A 24,525-nucleotide genomic window follows, 5' to 3' on the forward strand; every position below is an offset into this window, starting at 1 on the left:
TCTCAGGAACGGTAAGTCCTAGAGAGCTGAGGCCTGGTCTAAAACCTTCCCGGACACCTGATGTACCTGTGTGCCAAGTTTTGTGAAGATCAGTCTAGTCATTTGGTCGTGCATAAAGAATGTCCTGACAGACAGACAGACGTCTAGACAGACAGACGGAAACTCATTTTTATATATATATAAGATACTAGCAGAAGGACCCGGCTTCGCACGGGTATATTTCATCTATTTCATTTTATGTTTCCGTGTGTCGTAAAAAGATATCTACAGTTTCCCCCATAACAGTGACCTCTACAGTACCCGCCCCTTTAACTATGACCTCTACAGTGCCCGCCCCTTTAACATTCAACTCCACAGTGGTCGCCACTTTAACATTGACCTCCACAGTGCTGGCCCCTTTAACAGTGACCGCCCCTTTAGCATTGACCACCCCTTTAACAGTGACTTTCACAGTGACCACCCCTTTAACAGTGACTTTCACACTGACCACCCCTTTAACAGCGACTTTCACAGTGACCTCCCCTTTAATAGTGGCCGCCCCGTTAACAGTGACTTTCACAGTGACCACCCTTTTAACAGTGACTTTCACAGTGGCCACCCCTTTAACAGTGACTTTCACAGTGACCGATGAGTCTGATGTAGAGGAGAAATGTTATTTATATGAGACTGTATGTTGAAGGGGGCTGAACGGAGGGGAGAGATGTTATTTACATGGGACTGTATGTTGAAGGGGGCTGAATGGAGGGGAGAGATGTTATTTAGACTAGTAATGGTTTACCTGCATAAATACCAACCTCTTAGGGCACATTCATACCAACACTAGTTATGTCTGTTCTGCTCCTTTAGATGAGCAGAACAATGAAAATAATGAAAGTACTGGATAGGGCACATAACTGACCCAAACGGAGCTGAACAGACTCCTTTGACTATAACAGGAACCATTCAGTTTCCGTTTGCAGTCTTGTCTTTTTACCAGACAAAAAAGTCCTGCATGCAAGCATTTTTTTGCTTAGTCTTTTTTACAGAATCTGTGATGCAGGCCCCAAAATGAGCCTCCAACTCAGATGTGAACAAGCCCTGAACATTATTTAGCACTGCATATTATTTATTTGAATTACTGCAACTTCTGTACTCCTCCATAGCTAAAAATACTCATCAAAAATGTTATGAGAAAACAATTCAGTACAACCTCTAGAGATAAATATTTAATAGAGTAGTTTCCCATCCAAACTGTGGTGATTAGGCAAATATATTTTTGATCAAAATATATTTGCTAGGCAACTCATGTTTGTATGCAAAGTAAATGTGGTATTAACAGTAAATTACAATATACTGGGCACTCACACTATAAGTAGAACCATGAGATAGAAACAGTTTTTTTAAATTGATAAATTTATTGATATACCCATACGTTAAAAATAAAAATAAATATACGATAGGATAGGCTATCTAAAAGTTGATAGAATACATTGATACTAATAAAATGAAATAAATAGACAATATGTTAAAACTACCTAAAAGTGGATAGAATATAAATGACTGAATTAATAGACAATATGACCACAAGGAATTAATACATTAATGGGCGGCTACAGTAATAGATAGCATCTGGTACCATAAATGACATGAATTACCAAGAATTAATGTCTAATTCCAAAAAGAAAAAGTAAATGAATGGATAAAAGATGGGACAAAGTCTCCGAGTGTTCCAAAAGTCCAATGTAACAATGAATAGCAGTCCTCTGTTACAATGAGTATTTGATGCGGCGTCCCGCTTATACTCACTGTTCAATGATTGCTTATGTGGATTTCACTACTGCAATTCCAGTTCTCTGTATCACCCAAAAAGTTCGTTCTCAGGTTGTATCCGCCACCGGTCAGTATGGCTCTGGGCACCGCTCCGTAAAGTTGAAGAGCCGATGTCCTCCAAGTCTGTGGTTTGCCTGTTTCCACGCTGAATAATCTCTGCGGTCACGATGTTGGAAATGCTCGTGCTCAGGTTTTGAGAAATCAAAGCTCTTGATGAGTCAGCGTGCCAGGACCTCTTAACTTACAGGATATTCCGGTTTTTTAGCGTCAGCCTGGAGTAGTTTCAGCAAAATGTTCAACAAAGATTCATATATAGGTGAACTGGGGGTCTTGGATCAAACGCGTTTTGGTGCTTCACATTGCCCCTTCCTCAGTGATGAACAATCCCCCTTACAAAAGATCTTTTTATTCGAAATGCCATGCTGATTCCGATTATCCAATTAGATGTTACTCCTCCTATTTTTCACATTGTGATACCAATCAGTGCATTGTGGATTTGAAGGTCTTTGTTACTCTACCAGAGTATACCTTTTTATCTTAATCACATTTCTTAATTTACATTCAGATTCTGTATACATGCCGCCTTGAGTCTTATTGGTGTGACAAAGTATATTAATAAATAAAGAACATATCTAAATATAAATATACAGCAAATAATAATAACTGTCTCCATAAATATGTACATATAGTATTTGTATCAATAATATATATATAAATAAATAAATAAATAGATGCATCCCCTATTTCTATATTATCTAGGCAAATTTAGTGTTTCTATATTTCGCCCAGTATTATGTGAGTGTCTCTAGGTTGGATTTTTTAGAAGGTAGGAAAAACACGAAAAAATCTGAAAAAATATATTTTTCATTAGTATCCCTGTTATCCATACCAATAATTCCTATTGTATATAACAGAACAAATATAAAGAACAGAGCAAATATGTAAAATCTTTTATTATTTTTTGCTAAAAAACTCGAAAGATATTTATATTTTTTTAAAAAAAAATTCTAAAAGATTCCTTCAAAAAAAAATTCAAAATTTTTTTTTTTCAAAAAAATACTTCAAAAATGTTTGGGTTATTCAATTCTTGTATATCACTTCTTGTCAACAGTGATGATGGGGGACTAGTTGATCTCTGAAGATGTGGTGTATGGGTGGATGTGCCCCGCGAAGGGCCGAACCCCCCAGAATATATACACTGGGAAGGGTTTTGCCATCCGCGGGGGACATCCACCCAAGTTTACAGAAACCCGAACAATTCGAATTCTGCATTCAATCCACCCGGCATTAATGTATTCAGTTCATAGATTCTTTGCGTTTCTAGCCTTGACATCTTACTTATATGGTCCCCTCCCCTCCATCCTTTCTCCACTTTGTCTATTGCTGCGAAAGTCAACCCTTTTGGGTTCTTATCATGTTTCAATTTAAAATGTTTAGACAGAGCATGTGTTTCCAAACCTTTTTTAATATTCGCAACGTGTTCAGAAATGCGTTTTTTTAAAGTTCTTTTTGTTCTTCCCACATACTGACGTCCGCATGGGCATTCAATAATATATATAACGTTATCCGATTTGCAAGTGAGAAATTCTTTTATTATGTGTTTATGATTATTTGTCCTAGACGTGATTTCTTTAATTTTACGGGGAAATGTGGTTTCCCTACAGTTCCCACATTTACCACATCTATGAAAACCTTCCATGTTTAGCCATTTTTGTATACTTTTATTGTTTATATCCTTTCTTTTTATCGTTGGGGCTACTAGAGTGCCTAAACTAGGAGCCTTAGTGAAGGAGATCTGTGGTTTCTTTGAAATTAAGGATCCTATTACTTTATCCTTTTGGAGTAAGTGCCAGTGTTTGCCTATTATTTTTTGTATCTTTCTGTATTCTTCATTAAAAGGCAAAATAATCCTCAATTCTTCTTTCTCTCCTTCTTTATCCTTTTTACCTTCTAAGAAGAATTCCTCTCTTTTCATACTCCTAACTTTATTTAAGGATCTTCTGTTGTGCATTTTCATAAGTGTACAATGTATCTGATGATACTATATTCAATATGGATGATCATTGCCTTTAACAGCATGTGATCAGCATGAACCTGGAAAACCCAAGATGGGTTCATGGCAAGTTCAATGTGTTAAAAGTGAATATATACAGAAGACTATACTCGTATTATTGTTTAGAGACATGGATTTATCTACACAGGTTTCTCTAAACTTGTCTGTCTGAGGAACAATGGGTGTTTCATGGCTAAACCATGATCTGATAAGAGACGTCCATAAAACACATCTGGTGTGGAACAGATATCTGTTCATATATTCACATATAGATATATATATATATTCCTGTGTGCATTCATTTAGCGTTTGAACTTGTTAATGATTCATATATACTATGCAATATTGATGTATTATAACCAAATATTATTAATGTATCGTTATGTGTCTGTATCTCAATGAGAGGGTATATTCTAGGGGATATAGAGAGTGTTTAAGTTAAATTTCTTAAATAGGGTTTATTTTGGAGGAGCTGATGTTATTTCGAACATCATTACTCAATCGCTGAGACAGTTAAGATACACAATCCAGGAAAACGTTATACTCCTATCTGCCCCATAAATTCAGGGATTAGGAAAACTTCTGATACCGCCAGTCAGTCTGAGCAAAATGTCAGAAAGAGTCCCTCCTAATTGATTTAAGGTGGAAAAGATCAGAGGTTAAGTGGTATAATAAAGCAATATAATGTGTTAATTCTTAAAATATTTAAAATTGTTATATGATACAACAGTGCCATCAAGTGGTAGATGGGCAGAAGTTTCTAAGGAATGTCAATTAAATGACATCATCCCCATGTTTAACATACGTCACACCCATCTTATCTAATTGGAAATCCCTAATCCAAGAGGGGATGGGCATAGATAAGGATTGGAATATCTGATCCAGTTTTGGGGAGATCAGGACACTTCACAAACTTCACAAAAGAAAAACTTCACAAGGACTTCACAAACACTTCACAAGGATTCATTCATCAGCATCACTTCACACGTCAGGAACGTACCACAGGACGGGACATATCTAAATCTTGGAAAGCTGGGTCCATTGTAAAAGCTCTTTATCCCAAAGCCAGGGGTAATGTATGATCTATTTCATTTGCAGTAATTATAAATCGCTCCAATTGGCATATAGTTGAGACCCCATTATTAGTGGGTCAATAGTATTAAAACAATAATTTTATGGGAAATTTTAATGAACGTGCACATCATTAGAATTCCTGTAATATTGCTATCAGAGTGGAATCTCTGATCGGATTTTATTATCCGTAGTTAGGCCAACGGGCGTATTTATAAGGTGTCTCTTACTGCCATATTCTTTGATTGAGCATAAGGGATTTTCCACAGATTCATTTCTATTGTTTTGTTGTTGTTACATTATAATATTTTGATAATCAATATACTAATTGTTAATAATTTGATAATAATTTGAATAACATTATATTGTACTAGGTGTATTAAATTAAGTGAGCCCGGCGTAAACGGTGGTCAATTTTGATATTATCCTTGTATTCATTTGTATGCCATTTTTACTGCATGTATTTATTTGTAATAAATTATATTTTATATAATTAATTGCACCCTGTTTCATTATCTGCACAAATTAACTTTAGATCTCATCAATAAAAGAACTGGCGTTTATATGTCCGCCAATTACATTTTTAATTTTTAATTTTTCATATTTCATAAAAATATGAAATCATAATTTTTATGATTTCATATCTTATATGAAATAAATACCCGACACTTCTTAAATCCTTTAAATAAAGTTAGGAGTATGAAAAGAGAGGAATTCTTCTTAGAAGGTAAAAAGGATAAAGAAGAAGAGAAAGAAGAATTGAGGATTATTTTGCCTTTTAATGAAGAATACAGAAAGATACAAAAAATAATAGGCAAACACTGGCACTTACAAGATTTTACATATTTGCTCTGTTCTTTATATTTATTCTGTTATATACAATAGGAATTATTGGTATGGATAACAGGGATACTAATGAAAAATATATTTTTTCTGATTTTTTCGTGTTTTCCCTACCTTCTAAAAAATCCAACCTAGAGACACTCACATAATACTGGGCGAAATATAGAAACACTAAATTTGCCTAGATAATATAGAAATAGGGGATGCATCTATTTATTTATTTATTTATTTATTTATATATATATTATTGATACATATACTATATGTACATATTTATGGAGACAGTGATTATTATTTGCTGTATATTATAGTGTGAGTGCCCAGTATATTGTAATTTAATGTTAATTTTGTAAAGGAGGGGCGAATCCTTTTTTACTGTGAGCACCTCCGTCTGTGGTCTCATCCACTCCTGTGCGTCTCATAACTGTTACTTTATTAAATGTGGTATTAGTTTATATATCGATCATACACTTTACGTTTATAGAGTGCTTATATATTGTGTTACCTTTTATAAATATGGCTATACAGGATGTGCTGATTAATTTAGTTTCTGTTATATGTGGGTAGAGTTGAGCGGACACCTGGATGTTCGGGTTCGAGGAATTTGGCCAAACTTCACAAAAAAGTTCGAGTTCGGGACCCGAACTTGACCCAAACTTGACCCCTAACCCGAACCCCATTGAAGTCAATGGGGACCCGAACTTTGGAGCACTAAAATGGCTCTAAAAAAATCATGGAAAGGGCTAGAGGGCTTCAAATGGCATCAAGATGTCGTTAAGAGCAGGGCAAGTGCTCTGCAAACAAATGTAGATATGGATATGACTTAAAATAACATAAAATACGCAAAAATATAAAATAATCTTGATCTAGGAGGACAAGGTCCATATGGAGTAGGAGGTTGAGAAGGTGGTGGATGAGGCGGTGTCGGTGGAAGCGGCAGTGGATGAGGAGGAGGTAGCCTACACTGGTTTTTGGTTTTAATTTATTTTATTTTATTTTTTGTTTAAATTAGGGTACACCCCAAAACATTGGGAAATATAACCTGTGATAACGTCCTCCAGCCGTGCTAAACAAACGTTCAGACAATACACTGACTGAAGGGCAGGCCAGCACCTCCAAGGCGTAAAGGGCAAGCTCAGGCCATGTGCCCAATTTAGAGACCCAGAAGTTGAAGGAGGCAGACCCATCAGTCAGTACGTGTCCCTGTCACCTATGTAGAACAGGGGTTTATTCACGGCAAAAAAGGTAAAATGTCACCCAAGAATGTAACAGACGAATTAGTGAAATGTATTTCCTTGTCCACTAGGTAGAGCAGGGGTATATCACAGCCAAAATTTGGTGAGTGTCACCGGACTATGTAACAGAGAAATTTGTGAAATTCATTAACCTGTCTACTAGGTAGAGCAGGGGTATATCACAGCCATAAATTGGTGAATTTCATCCGACAATGTAACAGACAAATTAGTAAAATTTATTAACCTGTCTACTAGGTACAGCCACAAATTGGTGAATGTCACCCAACAATGTAACAGACGAATTAGTGAAATGTATTTCCTTGTCCACTATGTAGAGCAGGGGTATATCACAGCCAAAAATTGGTGAATGTCACCCAACAATGTAACAGACGAATTAGTGAAATGTATTTCCTTGTCCACTAGGTAGAGCAGGGGTATATCACAGCCAAAATTTGGTGAGTGTCACCGGACTATGTAACAGAGAAATTTGTGAAATTCATTAACCTGTCTACTAGGTAGAGCAGGGGTATATCACAGCCATAAATTGGTGAATTTCATCCGACAATTTAACAGACAAATTAGTAAAATTTATTAACCTGTCTACTAGGTACAGCCACAAATTGGTGAATGTCACCCAACAATGTAACAGACGAATTAGTGAAATGTATTTCCTTGTCCACTATGTAGAGCAGGGGTATATCACAGCCAAAAATTGGTAAATGTCACCCAACAATGTAACAGACGAATTAGTGAAATGTATTTCCTTGTCCACTATGTAGAGCAGGGGTATATCACAGCCAAAAATTGGTGAATGTCACCCAACAATGTAACAGACGAATTAGTGAAATGTATTTCATTGTGCACTAGGTAGAGTAGGGGTATATCATAGCCAAAAATTGGTGAATTTCACCCGACAATGTAACGGACAAATTAATGAAATGTATTATTAACCTGTTTACTAGGTAGAGCAGGGGTATATTACAGCCAAAAATTAGTGTTTTTTTAAACCAAGAATATAACTGCAGTATCTAAACTTTGTATTTGACACAAATGTAACAAAGGCCACAAATGTATTATCTTGCCCAAAATGGGTGTTTTTTTTAATACCAGAATATAACAGCGGTATATAACGCTTGTATTGGACTGTCAGAAATGCAGCAAAGGCCGCAGATGTAGGGTATTGCAAAAAATTGGTGTTTTTTTTAAACCAATAATTGCAGTATTTCAAGCTTGCATTTCACTGTGACAAATGCAGCAAAGGCCCCACATGTAGGGTATTGCAAAAAATGGGTGTTTTTTTATTAACAGGATATTTTTTCAGTATTTCAAGCTTGTATTTCACACTGACAAATGCTGAAAAGGCCCCTGATGTAGGGTATTGCCAAAAATGGGTGCTTTTTAAAACAGAATATTATTGCAGTATTTCAACCTTGTATTTCACACTGACAAATGCTGCAAAGGCACCAGATGTAGGATATTGCCAAAAATTGGTGTTTTTTTTTAAACCCAGAATATTATTGCAGTATTTCAAGCTTGTATTTCACACTAACAAATGTAGCATAGGCCCCAGATATAGGGTATTGCCAAAAATGGGTGTTTTTTTAAACCCAGAAAATTATTGCAGTATTTCAAGCTTGTATTTCACACTGACAAAAGCTGCAAAGGCACCAGATGTAGGGTCTTGCAAAAAATGGGTGATTTTTTTAAATCCAGAATATAATTGCAGTAAAAGCTTGTATTTACCTCTCACAAATGCACATATTGTCACAGATGGTGTTGCAGAAAATAAGAAGTAACAAATAAAGATCCAACTGACTTGATCCCAAACTAAGGAACAAAAGGGTGAGCCCCATTAAAGCCCTAGAGCTCTCCCTGGCTGCTCAGCCCATGCAAAGATCTCAATGATAGAAAGTTGCATGTCCACGTACCTCGAGTGCAACCTGCAAACCCTATAATAGTGAGGGGACACGACCACCGGCTCCCTGCACTTAATACGGAGGGAGTCAGGGTCACCTAGAATCAAGCCAACAGGAAAACACAAATACAGAAATAGACTTATCTGAGGAACCAGCAGTGGCAACTTAAAGCAGTGAACACAATCCAGGAAGTAGTATAAACCGCAAAGTGAGGCAGTATGGGAGGAGATATATAGGGAGGAAATCACTGCTAATAGATGACAGCTGGGAGAGGGAGAAGAGATGTCAAAGCGAAAGCAAAACAAAAGAACATCATGCAGGGGGTACTGAAGAACGTATGTCAGAACTTCTCAAAGATCTGGCGGTGACAGTACCCCTCCATCTACGAGTGGACTCCGGACACCACTCAGAGCCCACCTTCTCAGGATGGGACCTATGGAATGCCCTGAGAAGACGAGTGGCCTTAATGTCCGCCACTGGAACCCACATCCTCTCCTCAGGACCATAACCCTCCCAATGAACGAGGTACTGAAGAGAACCGCGGACAATACGAGAGTCCACAATCCTAGAGACCTGAAATTCAAGATTACCATCAACCACAATCGGAGGAGGAGGCAAAGAGGAGGGTACAGTGGGTTGGACATAAGGTTTTAATAGGGACTTGTGAAAAACATTATGGATCTTCCAAGTCTGAGAAAGATCAAGACGGTAGGCAACGGGATTGATGACGGACAAGATTTTGTAAGGCCCAATAAACTTAGGACCCAACTTCCAGGAGGGAACCTTCAATTTGATATTCTTAGTAGACAACCACACCAGATCACCAACATTCAGGTCCGGACCAGGCATACGTCTCTTATCCGCCGCACGCTTATATCTCTCACTCATGCTCTTTAGATTATCCTGAATCTTTTGCCAAATAGACGAGGAGAATCTCTCCTCATCAGGTAAACCAGAAGCCCCCTCTCCAGAGAATGTCCCAAACTGCGGATGAAACCCATATGCACCAAAAAATGGTGACTTATCAGAGGACTCCTGACGACGGTTATTTAAAGCAAACTCAGCAAGGGAGAGAAAAGAACACCAATCCTCCTGATTCTCCGCCACAAAACAGCGCAGATATGTCCCCAGATTCTGATTGACGCGCTCTGTCTGGCCATTCGACTGCGGGTGGAAAGCAGAAGAGAATGACAACCGAACCCCCAAGCGAGAACAGAAAGCCTTCCAGAATCTGGAAACAAACTGCATGCCCCTATCAGAGACTATGTCTGAAGGAATACCATGCAATTTGACAATGTGATCAATAAATGCCTGTGCCAGCGTTTTAGCATTGGGCAACCCAGGAAAAGGAATAAAATGCGCAATTTTGCTAAAACAGTCCACCACCACCAGAATCGCAGTCTTCCCTGAGGAACAAGGCAGGTCCGTAATGAAATCTATGGACAGATGTGTCCAAGGACGGGAAGGAATGGGTAATGGAAGGAGAGGACCTGATGGCCGTGAATGAGGGACTTTGGCACGAGCGCAGGTCTCGCAGGCTGCCACAAAACCCTCAACCGAGTTACGAAGAGCCGGCCACCAGAATCTCCGAGCAATGAGATCCACCGTGGCTCTACCCCCCGGGTGCCCAGCAAGGACAGTATCGTGGTGCTCCTTAAAAAGCTTGTGTCGTAAAGCGAGAGGCACAAAAAACCTCCCAGGAGGACAAAGATCAGGAGCCTCTGCCTGGGCTGCCTGAACCTCTGCCTCCAATTCAGGATAAAGAGCAGAGACAACCACCCCTTCAGCCAAAATGGGACCTGGGTCTACAAAGTTCCCCCCTCCCGGAAAACAACGTGACAGGGCATCCGCCTTCACATTCTTAACCCCAGGGCGGAATGTGACAACAAAATTAAACCTTGAAAAGAACAAAGACCATCTGGCCTGTCTCAGGTTCAGACGCTTGGCTGACTCCAAGTAGGCCAGATTCTTATGGTCGGTAAACACAGTAATAGGGTGTCTGGCTCCCTCTAGCCAATGGCGCCATTCCTCAAAAACTAACTTGATGGCCAACAACTCCCTATCTCCCACATCATAATTTATCTCTGCGGAGGAGAGTTTCTTTGAGAAAAAGGCACACGGTCGCCATTTGGCAGGAGAGGGACCCTGAGACAAGACCGCACCCACACCCACCTCAGAAGTATCCACCTCAACAATGAAGGGCAGAGACATCAGGTTGTACCAAGATGGGAGCGGAAGCAAAACTCTCTTTGATACTAGAAAAGGCCTTACACGCCTCTACCGACCAGGAGGAAAAATCTACCCCCTTTCTAGTCATATCAGTCAGTGGCTTAACAATAGAGATGGCCCGAATAGTTCGCGGGCAAATAGTTCCCGGCGAACATAGCTTGTTCGCGTTCGCCGCGGCGGGCAAACATATGCGATGTTCGGTCCGCCCCCTATACATCATCATTGACTAAACTTTGACCCTGTACCTCACAGTCAGCAGACACATTCCAGCCAATCATCAGCAGACCCTCCCTCCCAGACCCTCCCACCTCCTGGACAGCATCCATTTTAGATTAATTCGGAAGCTGCATTCTCAGTGAGAGGAGGGACAGTGCTGCTGCTGCTGCTGATTCAATAGGGAAAGCGTTAGCTAGGGCAGTGTTCTGTGTCCACAGACTCATCTGCTGTAAGGACAGCGTCCTGACAGCACCCCAAAAAGCCCTTTTGAGGGCTGGTACATCAGTCTGCTTTGTGAGAGGCTGCAGGCTCAGTCACAGACAGTCACAGACAGTACTGTGTGCACACCATTCATAAAGGGTGTGACAGAAAATACCTTGCAGATAAAAAAAAATTATATTTAATCTTTTTCTGTGATATAATCACAGTTGCAAGCCAGTGTGTGTCAGGCCCACACAGACTGTATTGTGGCCACTGGCTAGGCCTCCACTCATATTGTTACAGGGTGTCACTCACTCAAATACCTTTCAGATAAAAAAAATTATATTTAATATTTTTCTGTGATATAATCACATTTGCAAGCCCGTGTGTGTCAGGCCCACACAGACTGTATTGTGGCAACTGCCCACCACTTATATAGGGTGGCACAGTACCTTGCACGCATAGTAACACTTATCTAATAAAAAATGACAGGCAGAGGCAGGCCACGCCACAGGGGCCGTCGTGGTCGTGGTGCTGTGATTTCCACTGGCCCTGGAATAATGCCCAGTGTTCAGAGACCACGTACCCTGAGCCCAAAAAATTCAGAGAAAATTGTTGACTGGCTTGCACAGGACACCCAATCTTCAACAGCTTCCGCTAAGAACCTTGACGCACCATCCTCCTCTAGCTCAGCTTTGGTCACTTGCTCTCAAGTTACCACTCTCCCGCCCGCCCGCCGCCACCACCACCACCACTACCACCACAGCCACTTCACTTGATCCATCAGAGGAGTTATTTACACATCAGTTGGATGAAATTAGTGATGCGCAACCATTATTGCCAGAGGATGGAGATAACAGGGATATGTCTCAGTCAGGCAGCATTACACACATGGACATACAGTGTGATGATGATGATGATGTTGTACCCGCTGCTGCTTCCTTTGCTGAGGTGTCAGATACAAGTGAAGTGGTTGATGATGACGATGTGTCCGTGGATGCCACGTGGGTGCCTGCTCGAAGAGAAGAAGAAGAGGGGGAAAGTTCAGAAGGGGAGACAGAGAGAAGGAGGAGACGAGTTGGAAGCAGGGGGAGGTCGTCGCAAGGAGCTAGTGGCACAGTCAGACAGCATGTATCGGCACCCGGGGTCAGCCAGACAGCACGCCAATCAACACATGCTGTTGCCACCACCAGAATGCCGTCATTGCAAAGCTCAGCAGTGTGGCATTTTTTTTGTGTGTCTGCCTCTGACAACAGCGATGCCATTTTCAACCTGTGCCAAAAGAAACTGAGTCGTGGGAAATCCAACACCCACCTAGGTACAACTGCTTTGCGAAGGCACATGATCGCATATCACAAACGCCTATGGGATCAACACATGATGACGAGTAGAAGCAGCACACAAGCTCAAAGCCACCATCCTCCTCCTGGTCTAGCATCTTCAGCCACGTCAACCACTGCTGTCCTCCTTGCCCCCTCTCAACCACCCGCCACTCCGCCTCTCACCTTCAGCAGTTCCATCTCATCTGCCCACAGTCAGGTGTCTGTAAAGGAAATGTTTGAACGTAGGAAGCCAATGTCACAGAGTCACCCCCTTGCCAGGCGTCTGACAGCTGGCTTGACGGAACTCTTAGCCTGCCAGCTTTTACCATACCAGCTGATGGAGTCTGAGGCCTTCAAAAAATTTGTTGCTATTGGGACACCACAGTGGAAGGTACCCGGACGACTTTTTTTTTCAAGAAAGGCAATCCCAAACCTCTACTCAGTGATTGAAAAGGAAGTCATGGCATCTCTGGCATACAGTGTTGGGGCAAGGGTCCATCTGACCACTGATACCTGGTCTGCAAAGCACGGTCAGGGCAGGTATATCACCTACACTGCGCATTGGGTCAACCTGCTGACGGCTGCCAAGCATGGAATGCGAGGCTCTGCAGCAGAGTTGGTGACACCGCCACGACTTGCAGGCAGGCCTACTGCCACCTCCTCTACTCCTCCTACTCCATCCTCTACCATAACCTCCTCGGCTGAGTCCTCTTCTGCTGCGGCGTCTAGCTGCACATCAACTGAATCCCCCCAGCTCCCCAGGGGCTATTCCACATCTCGGATACGACAGTGTCACGCTGTCTTGGGGTTGACTTGCCTGAAAGCAGAGAGCCACACCGGACCAGCACTCCTGTCCGCCCTGAAAGCACAGGTGGATCAGTGGCTGACCCCGCACCAACTGGAGATCAGCAAAGTGGTGTGTGACAATGGAAGCATTTTGTTGGCGGCATTGAATTTGGGCAAGTTGTCACATGTGCCGTGCATGGCACATGTGTTGAATCTCATCGTATAACGCTTTGTGTCTAAGTACCCAGGCTTACAGGACGTCCTCAGGCAGGCCAGGAAGGTGTGTGGCCATTTCAGGCATTCCTACACGGCCATGGTGCACTTTTCAGACATTCAGCGGCAAAACAACATGCCAGTGAGGCGCTTGATTTGCGACAGCCCGACACGTTGGAATTCAACACTCCTAATGTTCGACCGCCTGCTCCAACAAGAAAAAGCCGTCAACGAGTATTTGTATGACCGGGGTGCTAGGACAGCCTCTGCGGAGCTGGGAATTTTTTTGCCACATTACTGGACGCTGTAGGCTCATGCGTCCTTTTGAGGAGGTGACAAACCTAGTCAGTCGCATCGAAGGCACCATCAGCGACCTCATCCCATTTGTTTTCTTCCTGGAGCATGCCCTGCGAAGAGTGCTGGATCAGGTTGTAGATGAGCGTGAAGAGGAAGAGGAAGAGTTGTGGTCACCATCACCACCAGAAACAGCCTTGTCATCATCGCTTGCCGGACCTGCGGCAACGCTGCAAGAGGAGTATGAGGAAGAGGAGTCAGAGGAGGAATGTGGCTTTGAGGAGGAGGAAGACCAACCACAGCAGGCATCCCAGGGTGCTCGTTGTTGTCACCTATCTGGGACCCGTGGTGTTGTACGTGGCTGGGGTGAAGAACAGAACGTCAATGACATCAGTGAGGACGAGGAACGGGAAATGAGTAGCTCGGCATCCAACCTTGTCCAAATGGGGTATTTCATGCTGTCATGTCTGTTGAGGGACCCTCGTATAAAAAGGATGATGGAGAACGACCTGTACTGGGTGGCCATGCTACTAGACCCCCGGTATAAGCAGAAAGTGGTGGAAATGTTACCAACTTACTGAAAGTCAGAAAGGATGCAGCAGTTCAAAACCAAACTAAAAAATATGCTTTACACAGCTTATAAGGGGGATGTCACAGCACAACGGGAATCTAACAGGGGAAGAGGTGAAAGTAATCCTCCTCCTACCACGACCACAGCGGCAAGGACAGGACGCTTTACAGATGTGTTGTTAATGGAGGACATGCAGAGCTTTTTCAGTCCTACACATCGCCACAGCCCTTCAGGATCCAGCCTTAGAGAATGACTCGACCGTCAGGTAGCAGACTACCTCGCCTTAACTGTAGATATCGACACTCTGAGGAGCGATGAACCCCTTGACTACTGGGTATGCAGGCTTGACCTGTGGCCTGAGCTATCCCAGTTTGCGATAGAACTTCTGGCCTGCCCCGCTTCAAGTGTCCTGTCAGAAAGGACCTTCAGTGCAGCAGGAGGCATTGTCACTGACAAAAGAAGTCGCCTAGGTCAAAAAAGTGTTGATTACCTCACCTTCATTAAGATGAATGAGGCATGGATCCCGAAGGGACTGACAGTGGGGGATACGTTTGACTAACCCTGATGACATGCCTTGGCCTCAAAATGGTCCCCACGCTGCTTTATTTAATGTCTTCATACCGGATGACTTTCGTGAATTCTCCGCCACCAACTAGGGTTCAAGCCGCAATGTTTTAGTCACCTTTCTGCCTTGAAAACATGAATTTTTCAACAGCGGCTGCAACAATAACATTATTTTTCAGGCATGTGTACATGCCTAATTTTTCTGGCCTCTGGTGCTGCACTGTGGCTGCAAAAACAAAACAAAACAAAAAAAGGCACATACATGTGTCAATTCCCCTTCGTGATCATTACCTTGTTGTGGTGAAGGGGCTTGCATATCACAATGAAGCGATCATCACCTCTATGAGTGTGTTGGCAATGTTGCCACACCCCAGATGATAAGGCCGTTGCTTCATTATGATCAGACCAAAAGCGATCGGCTGGATAATTTTTCATAGAAAAAACATAATTTTTTTTATTTATTTTTTTAAGTTGTATGGGTGGGTTTTTAATACATAAAATAAAAAAATCATAATAAAGTCTCTTAATAGTTTATTAGAAATAATGCAGACAATTTAAAAAAATCCCCATCAATTCCAATACAAAACAAGTACAAAGCTCAGAACTAAATTATTCCAGGATGTCTTAATGGTTCGTTAATTCGACAATGGTTAATCAATTTGACACACGCCCCCGGATAGGGGACGTAACAGGGATTAAACTGATAGGAATAGTACTAGTTAAGACACCACTTATATAGGGTGTCACAGCACATTGCTCCGTGCACGCGCAGTGCCCCAACTTGGGAGTAAGTGTACCGACCAAGCTGCTTTTTCCATCTCCCGGTTCCTAAAATCAATTCAGTTTGGTGTATCAGAGTTTGGTCTGTCACTGTGAAGGCAGTCGAAGGTACCCGGCCTAAATTTTTTTTCACAAAAGGCAATCCCACCCTGATATGGGACGTAACAGGGATTAAACTGATAAGAATAGTACTACAGAAAATACCACTCATATCGGGTGTGACAGTAAATTGCACGGCGCAGACGCAGTGACCGTAGCATGGATTCAAACAAAGGGGAGGGAGCTAGCTTTTTTTTAACCATCTCCCCGTTCGAAAAATCAATTTAATAAATGGATCCCAGATTGGGGACCATACAGGGATTAAACTGATGAGAATAATAATACATAAAATACCACTCACGGGTGTGACAGTAAATTGCACGGCGCAGACGCAGTGACCGTGGCATGGATTCAAACAAAGGGGAGGGAGCCAGCGTTTTTTTAACCATCTCCCCGTTCGAAAAATCTATTTAATAAATGGATCCTAGATTGGGAACCATACAGGGATTAAACTGATGAGAATAGTACTACAGAAAATACCACTCACAGGTGTGACAGTAAATTGCATGGCGCAGACGCAGTGACCGTGGCGTGGATTCAAACAAAGGGGAGAGAGACAGCGTTTTTTTAACCATCTCCCCGTTCGAAAAATCAATTTAATAAATGGACCCCAGATTGGGGACGTAACAGGGATTAAACTGATGAGAAGAGAGAACTACAGAAAATACCACTCATATCGGGTGTAAGAGTAAATTGCACAGCGCAGACGCAGTGACCGTGGTGTGGATTCAAACAAAGGGGAGGGAGTCAGCGTTTTTTAACCATCTCCCCATTCGAAAAATCTATTTAATAAATGGACCCCAGATTGGGGATTAACAGGGATTAAACTGATGAGAAGAGAGAACTACAGAAAATACCACTTATATCGGGTGTGTGAGTAAATTGCACGGCGCAGACGCAGTGACCGTGGCGTGGATTCAAACAAAGGGGAGGGAGCCAGCGTTTTTTTAACCATCTCCCCATTCGAAAAATCTATTCAATTCACCTTTCGGGGACCCTTGGTGTTGTACGTGGCTGGGTGGAGGAAGAAACCTTCAATGACATCAACGGGACATGGCTAGCTTGGTATCCAACCTTGTGCAAATGGGAAGTTTGCGGTTGGACAAATGGACTGTTTGCGGTTGTTTGCGGTGCATTAAAAGGGGAGTTTGGTCTGTCAATGTCTGTGAAGCGGGCGTAACCCTTACACTACCTGATCGATACAACATCATACCTGATCGTATACACACACTGGATGTTTTAAACCACGTTGTTCAAAAAAAATTTGGGATTGTTAGATGATTTATGCCCTTTATGGATTAAAATCCAACTCTGCGTCAACTATGTAATTTTCCATGGGAGTTTTGCCATGGATCCCCCTCCGGCATGCCACAGTGCAGGTGTTAGTCCCCTTGAAACAACTTTTCCATCACTACTGTGGCTAGAAAGAGTCCCTGTGGGTTTTAAAATTCGCCTGCCTATTGAAGTCTATGGTGGTTCGCCCGTTCGCGAACATTTGCAGAAATTTGCGTTCGCATTTCGCGAACGGAAAATTTTATGTTCGCGACATCTCTACTTAACAACAGAGGAATAATTCAAAATGAACTTCGTGTAATAATTGGCAAAACCCAAAAAACGCATCAGCGCCTTCTGATTCTCAGGAAGCTCCCAATCAAGCACAGCGCGGACCTTCTCAGGGTCCATGCAAAAAACAGAAGCGGAGAGAAGAAAACCCAGAAATTGAATTTCTGGAACCGCAAACACACATTTTTCCAGTTTAGCGTACAATTTATTCTCCTGCAGAATGAGCAAAACCTGACGTAGGTGGTCCCTATGAGTCTTGAAATCAGGAAAAAAAATCAAAATGTAATCTAGATACATCTAGATACACTAGTACAAATTTCCCCATTACATGATAAAAAATGCTGTTCACAAAATGTTGGAAGACGTCTGGAGCATTCATCAAACCAAAAGGCATAACCAAATTCTCAAAATGGCCCTCAGGGCAGGGGCGTACATAGAAATCACTGGGCCCCATAGCAAAAATCTGAATTGGGCCCCTTAACCCCGCCCACTACCCACCATGGCCCCTCCCACTACCTGACCTGGCTCCTCCCATGCCACACCCCCATTAAATAAATTTATACATGACCTACTGAAACTGTTAGGGATAAAAAATGTATTTTATTATTAACCAGTAACGTATAAAATGTACATGTATTTTTACCCCTTTAACTCCTTAAAACTTAACTCTTTAAACTCCTTAACTCTTTTAAACCCCTTTAACTCTTTGCTGCTGATGCTGAGTGTGCACATTCAGCATTAGCAGCAAGGAGTTAGAGGGGTTAATATCCATCCAACCCTAATGCCCTCCAAAATGATTTTTGGGGGTTGTTAGAAAGGAGTAGGTAGGTGTAGGAGGAAAGCACACTGTCCTCTATGAGCCCCCCCCCCCAACCCCTAATGCCCCCCCAAAAATCTCAGGCATTTTGGGGCTCATAGAGGACAACAGGACTCACTGGAGTGGGATTGAAGCATGTCCCACCACCCTGTCCTGGCTGTCCCCCCCCCCACCCCTCCTCTCTCTTGCTGCCTGGCCTGTCAGGTAAAATCTGAGTATCTGACATTATCAAGACATCGACTCGATCATACCTGGTCTCGGCAGTGCTGACTGTCAGTCTGCTCTCTGTCTCAGGCAGTGACACGGCAGCCTTCAGGCAGGAGTCAGGACGGATGAACGGTTCTTCAGACCAGCCAGGGACAGGGTGCTTCTTCCTTCTTCGTCTCCTCTCAGGCACACTGGCGACGGCCGACGGCGAACCAATTCTCCTGCCTCCCTTGCGCACACTGCCACTGGCCAATCAGCAGCTGCCTCAACAGAATTGCCTTGTGCTGATTGGCCAGGCTGGTTGCAGGCTGGTTTGATCCTGTCTGATTCCACAGCAGACAGCAGTCAGGATCAGCAGTCAGGAGGAGGTCAGGATCTGGTCAAACTTTGGCGCCGGGGGGGTGGGGCGATTGCGGAAGAATAGTTGGCTCATAAAAGCAGAGCAGCCGCATAGCGCTATAGGCTGCCATGAGTGGGCGGGGCCAAATAGTGTGGGCGGGGCCTTCTCTGCGCTCCGGGCCCCCCAGTGCTGCGGGCCCCATAGCAATGGCGTGGTCTGCCTCTATGGGCGGTACGCCACTGCCTCAGGGGTATTGAAGGCCGTCTTCCATTCGTCCCCTTCTCTGACCCTGACCAGGTTGTATGCCCCTCTCAAAACCAACTTGGAAGAAACTTTAGCCCCAACAATCTGGTTAAAGAGGTCCGGGATCAGAGGAAGCGGATAAGGGTCACAAATAGTGATACTGTTCAGCTCCCTGAAATCCAGACATGGTCTTAAAGAACCATCTTTTTTCTTAACAAAAAAAAACCCAGCGGCAACAGATGACTTCGAGGGTCATATGTGTCCTTTCTCAGGCTCTCAGAGATATAAGTACGCATAGCGACCCTTTCAGGTTGAGAGAGATTGTATAAACGAGATTTAGGCAGCTTGGCGCCTGGGATGAGATTAATAGGGCAATTGTACTCCCGGTGAGGGGGCAGCTCCTGAACACCACTCTCAGAAAACAAATCCGAAAATTCAGAGAGAAAAGATGGTACAGTCTTAGTAGAAACCTCTGAAAGAGACGTCAATTCTCTCTGCAAAAGTCCCTCCAACCATTTATTTGCCTCGCTTGCCAATCAATGGTGGGGTTATGTTTAGTAAGCCAGGGTAGCCCCAACACTAGAGGAGTAGGTAATCCGCTTAGGACGAAGCATGACACATCCCCCACATGAGCATCAGCCACAATTAAACGGATATTGTGAACTATGCCCTTTAACGATTTTTGAGAAAGTGGAGTGGAATCAATAGCAAAAACAGGTATGTCCTTTCCCAAAGTGCATACCTGGAAACCATGTGTTATAGCAAATTGATTATCAATGAGATTGACAGCTGCTCCACTATCTACAAAAATCTCACAAACAATATTCTTGCTCTCTAGCGCCATCCTGGCAGGTAGGACAAAACGGGAACTACAAGCAAACGGAAAACCTTCAATTTCCGCATCAACCTTGCCAATAGTAACAGATGGAACATTTTTAGAGGACTTTTTTCTTTTTGTTTCTTTATTACCCTCAAAAAACTCCCTGAATCTCCTAGAGCAGTGATGGCGAATCTTTTACAGACTGAGTGCCCAAACTGTAACCCAAAACCCACATATTTATCGCAAAGTGCCAACACTTCCATGTACTTTATCATTTAGCTATAATAGCCCGCCTTAATTCAACGCACTATCTGTGCTGTTCATAGTGCGCCCTGCGCTGATGAATGGCAGGAAAAGTCTAAGGCATACTGGTACACCATAGACTATTTCCAGGGCGTGGGTGCCCACAGAGAGGGCTCGGAGTGCCGCCTCTGGCACTCGTGCCATAGGTTCGCCATCACTGTCCTAGAGGGACAAACATTTGCCAAATGATTTATACCTCCACAACAGAAACAAACCCTCCTCTGAGAGCTGAATCCTCTATTGTTAGAGGCAAGCAAACCCAGCTGCATGGGCTCCTGCTCAGAGAGGATTGGAAGAGACTGAGGCTCCTGCGCACTGAATGAGACCACCCCACTGTCCTTGGACTGAGTATGACAGGAAGGAGTGATCTCTCCTCTCTCTCTAAGACGCCTGTCAATACGAACAGCCCGAGACATGGCAGACTCCAAAGAGGTAGGTCTCTCATGAAAGGCAAATGCATCTTTCAATCCCTCTGAAAGGCCATGGCAAAATTGACTTTGGAGCGCAGCATCATTCCAACCAGTATCAGCTGCCCATCTCCGAAATTCTGAATAGTATATCTCTGCGGACTGTTTACCCTGGCATAAAAGACGCAGTTTAGATTCAGCCAGAGCAATACGATCTGGATCATCATATATCTGACCCAGGGCTACAAAAAATTCATCCACTGAACGGAGGGGCCATGCCCCCACCGGCAGCAAAAAGGCCCAGGACTGAGCATTATCCCTGAGCAGCGAGATGATGATCCCCACCCTCCGCTCCTCATCACCAGAGGAATGGGGAAGTAGGCGAAAATGGAGTTTGCAAACCTCTCTAAAAGAACAAAATTCTCACTACCACGGAGAATGTATCCGGAAGTGAGATTTTAGGCTCAGAACAAGTTCCATGAACGCAAGCAGAAACGGTCACCTGAAACTGAGAGACAGTTTTACGGAGATCTGCTACCTCCAGTGAAAGACCCTGCATGTGGTCAATCAAGGCTGAAACCGGATTCATGCTTAAGACGGTTTTGGCGGTTTATAATGTCACGGATGGTGTTGCAGAAAACAAGAAGTAACAAATAAAGATCCGACTGACTTGATCCCAAACTAAGGAACAAAAGGGTGAGCCCTATTAAAGCCCTAGAGCTCTCCCTGACTGCTCAGCCATGCAAAGATCTCAATGATAGAAAGTTGCATGTCCACGTACCTCGACTGAGTGACAGCTGCAAACCCTATAATAGTGAGGGGACATGACCACCGGCTCCCTGCACTTAATACGGAGGGAGTCAGGTTCACCTAGAATCAAGCCAACAGGAAAACACAAATACAGAAATAGACTTATCTGAGGAACCAGCAGTAGCAACTTCAAGCAGTGAACCCAATCCAGGAAGTAGTATAAACCGCAAAGTGAGGCAGTATGGGAGGAGATATATAGGGAGGCAATCACTGCTAATAGATGACAGCTGGGAGAGGGAGAAGAGGTGTCAAAGTGAAAGCAAAACAAAAGAACATCATGCAGGAGGTACTGAAGAACGTCTGTCAGAACTTCTCAAAGATCTGGCGGTGACACATATGCTGTGCTGGTGCACTGAACTTGCATAAAATGGCCGCCTAACCTAACTAACAGACGGATAAAAGTTATTTTTCTAGGTCACTGGGCTCAGGGCAGGGTAAAAAGATTGTGCACTGCACCCACAAAACAAAAGTTAACAAGCACTTCTGATTAAAGATTCTTTCCTATTCTCTCCCTCACAGCAGCAGCATCCTATCCCTACACTAATCAGAGCAGAGTGACATGCAGCGCTACGTGACTCCAGCTTATATAGAGGCTGGGTCACATGCTGCACTGGCCAATAACAGCCATGCCATTAGTAGGCATGGCTGTGATGGTTTCTAAGGGCACACGAGTTAAACGCTTGTTGATTGGCTGCTCTGCAACCTTTCAAAAAGTGCCATTAACTCGCCGAACCCCGAACCCGAACCCGAACTTTTACTGAAAAGTTCGGGGTTTGGTCCGGGGTCCAAAAATCCTAAAGTTCGGTACGAACCCAAACTTTACAGTTCGGGTTCGCTCAACCCTATATGTGGGTACATAAAGGATAAAATTAATAACCCATGCATGAGTGGAAAACTTGGAAGCAATTTTTTATGCAGAGGCCAAGTTTTCCAGGGCAGGTTTCATAGTAATGAGTCCTTTCGTACCCCTTTTTTGGAACACACTCTGCATTTTTTTTGGGTGTGTTAGCCCAGCGGTCCGTGCCGGCGCTGCTTCCCCTACCTGTGGGCAAGGGCGTCGGGCTCCCTCTTTCCCTCCTGCTGCCATGCACCGTGCTGATGCGGTGGGCCAGGATACGGGTATTTAAAGTTCTGATTTTGTCATGACGCCAATTGCAGCGTGCGCAGGGTACTACCCCAGGACCCTTCTAAGGTGTTATAATGCACGTCCAAGATTAGGAATGCCAGAGTGTTGTAATAGCTTATAATATCTCTATCGGGTGGTCATAATTGTGTCAACGGTGTCTCCTACCTGGGTACGGCTGGACTCTTGGCTCCTGGCTCTCTTGCAATAAATTTGAGTGTAGTGATAGTAGGAGTAATAGAGGAGTTTTTATAATTACAAGCAGTATTTCTCAGTGGTGTTGCTGGCATTGGCTGACAGCAATTATAGCTTTATGAGTGTGGATATTTGAGCTTATGAAAGCACTGCAGATGCTGGTATCTTCAAGGGTTCAAAAATAGAGGAGAGACTTCGTAACAACCAGCTGTCCCTACCTGAAGCCCTGCCCTTGCCTGGCTCTCCAGGACCTTCGGTCCCATTCGTCATTGTGGCAGACGAAGGGTTTGGACTCTCCTCGCATCTGATGCATCCTTTCCCAAGGCGCTTATTGGACATCCCCAAACGTGTATTTAACTACTATTTCACCAGAGCCCGCAGGTATGTTGAATGTGCTTTCGGCATACTTGCAGCAAAGTGGAGATTATTACATTCTGCAATTCAGATGGAACCAAATAATGTGGACTGGGTCATCAAGGCTTGCGTCCTTCTTCACAATTTCACTCGGATCCACAATGCCACCTTAGATGTAAATTTAAATAACTGTTTTCCTTCCCCAGGTGTTCAGTTAGACAATACATTGCATGGATGACCGGGATCTTCTGGCATAGAAGTTAGTGATTTGTATGCAGATTACTTCATGACCTCAGAGGGTTCTGTACCATGGCAACAGGACCTCATCTGATTGCGCTCTTGTGACCAGTGGACATGATTTCCATAGTTTACATATGTTACCTAAATTCCAAAATAAAATAATTTGGAAAAAATTGTTTGCTGTAATTTGTTAAAGGGATCCTGTGTCCTCAAATAAACTGCTTGCTCTCACTGACGTCAGCCTACTATAGTGACACATTTCCATAGCTTACTGTGCAACTTCTCTCATTGCAGTCAATACTTTATTGACGCCATCATGGCAAATACTGACAGCCATAACAGAAAATGGTAGATGCTAGGCCAACCTTCCACCAGTGCCTCTCAATCCCCCATTGATACACTTCACAGGGATGCAAAAGTTAACTTGTTTAATATCATAAATAGAGATGGCCCGAACTATCCGACGGCGAACAGTTCCCGGCGAACATAGCTTGTTCGCGTTCGCCTCTGCCGGGCGAACACATGCGATGTTCGGTCCGCCCCCTATACATCATCATTGAGCAAACTTTGACCCTGTACCTCACAGTCAGCAGACACATTCCAGCCAATCAGCAGCATACCCTCCCTCCCAGACCCTCCCACCTCCTGCACAGCATCCATTTTAGATTCATTCTGAAGCTGCAGTCTTAGTGAGAGGAGGGAGACTGTAACTGCTGCTGATTTAATTGGGAAATCGATAGCTAGGCTAGTGAATTCAGTGTCCACTCCAGTCCTGAAAGACTCATCTGATCTCTGCTGTAAGGACAGCGTCCTGACAGCACCCCAAAAAGCCCTTTTTAGGGCTGCAACATTAGTCTGCTTTTTTTTTTTTCCTTTATATACATATTGCAGTTGCCTGGCC

This window comes from Bufo bufo, chromosome 10 (genome assembly GCF_905171765.1).
Source record: "Bufo bufo chromosome 10, aBufBuf1.1, whole genome shotgun sequence".
Taxonomy (NCBI): Eukaryota; Metazoa; Chordata; class Amphibia; order Anura; family Bufonidae; genus Bufo; species Bufo bufo.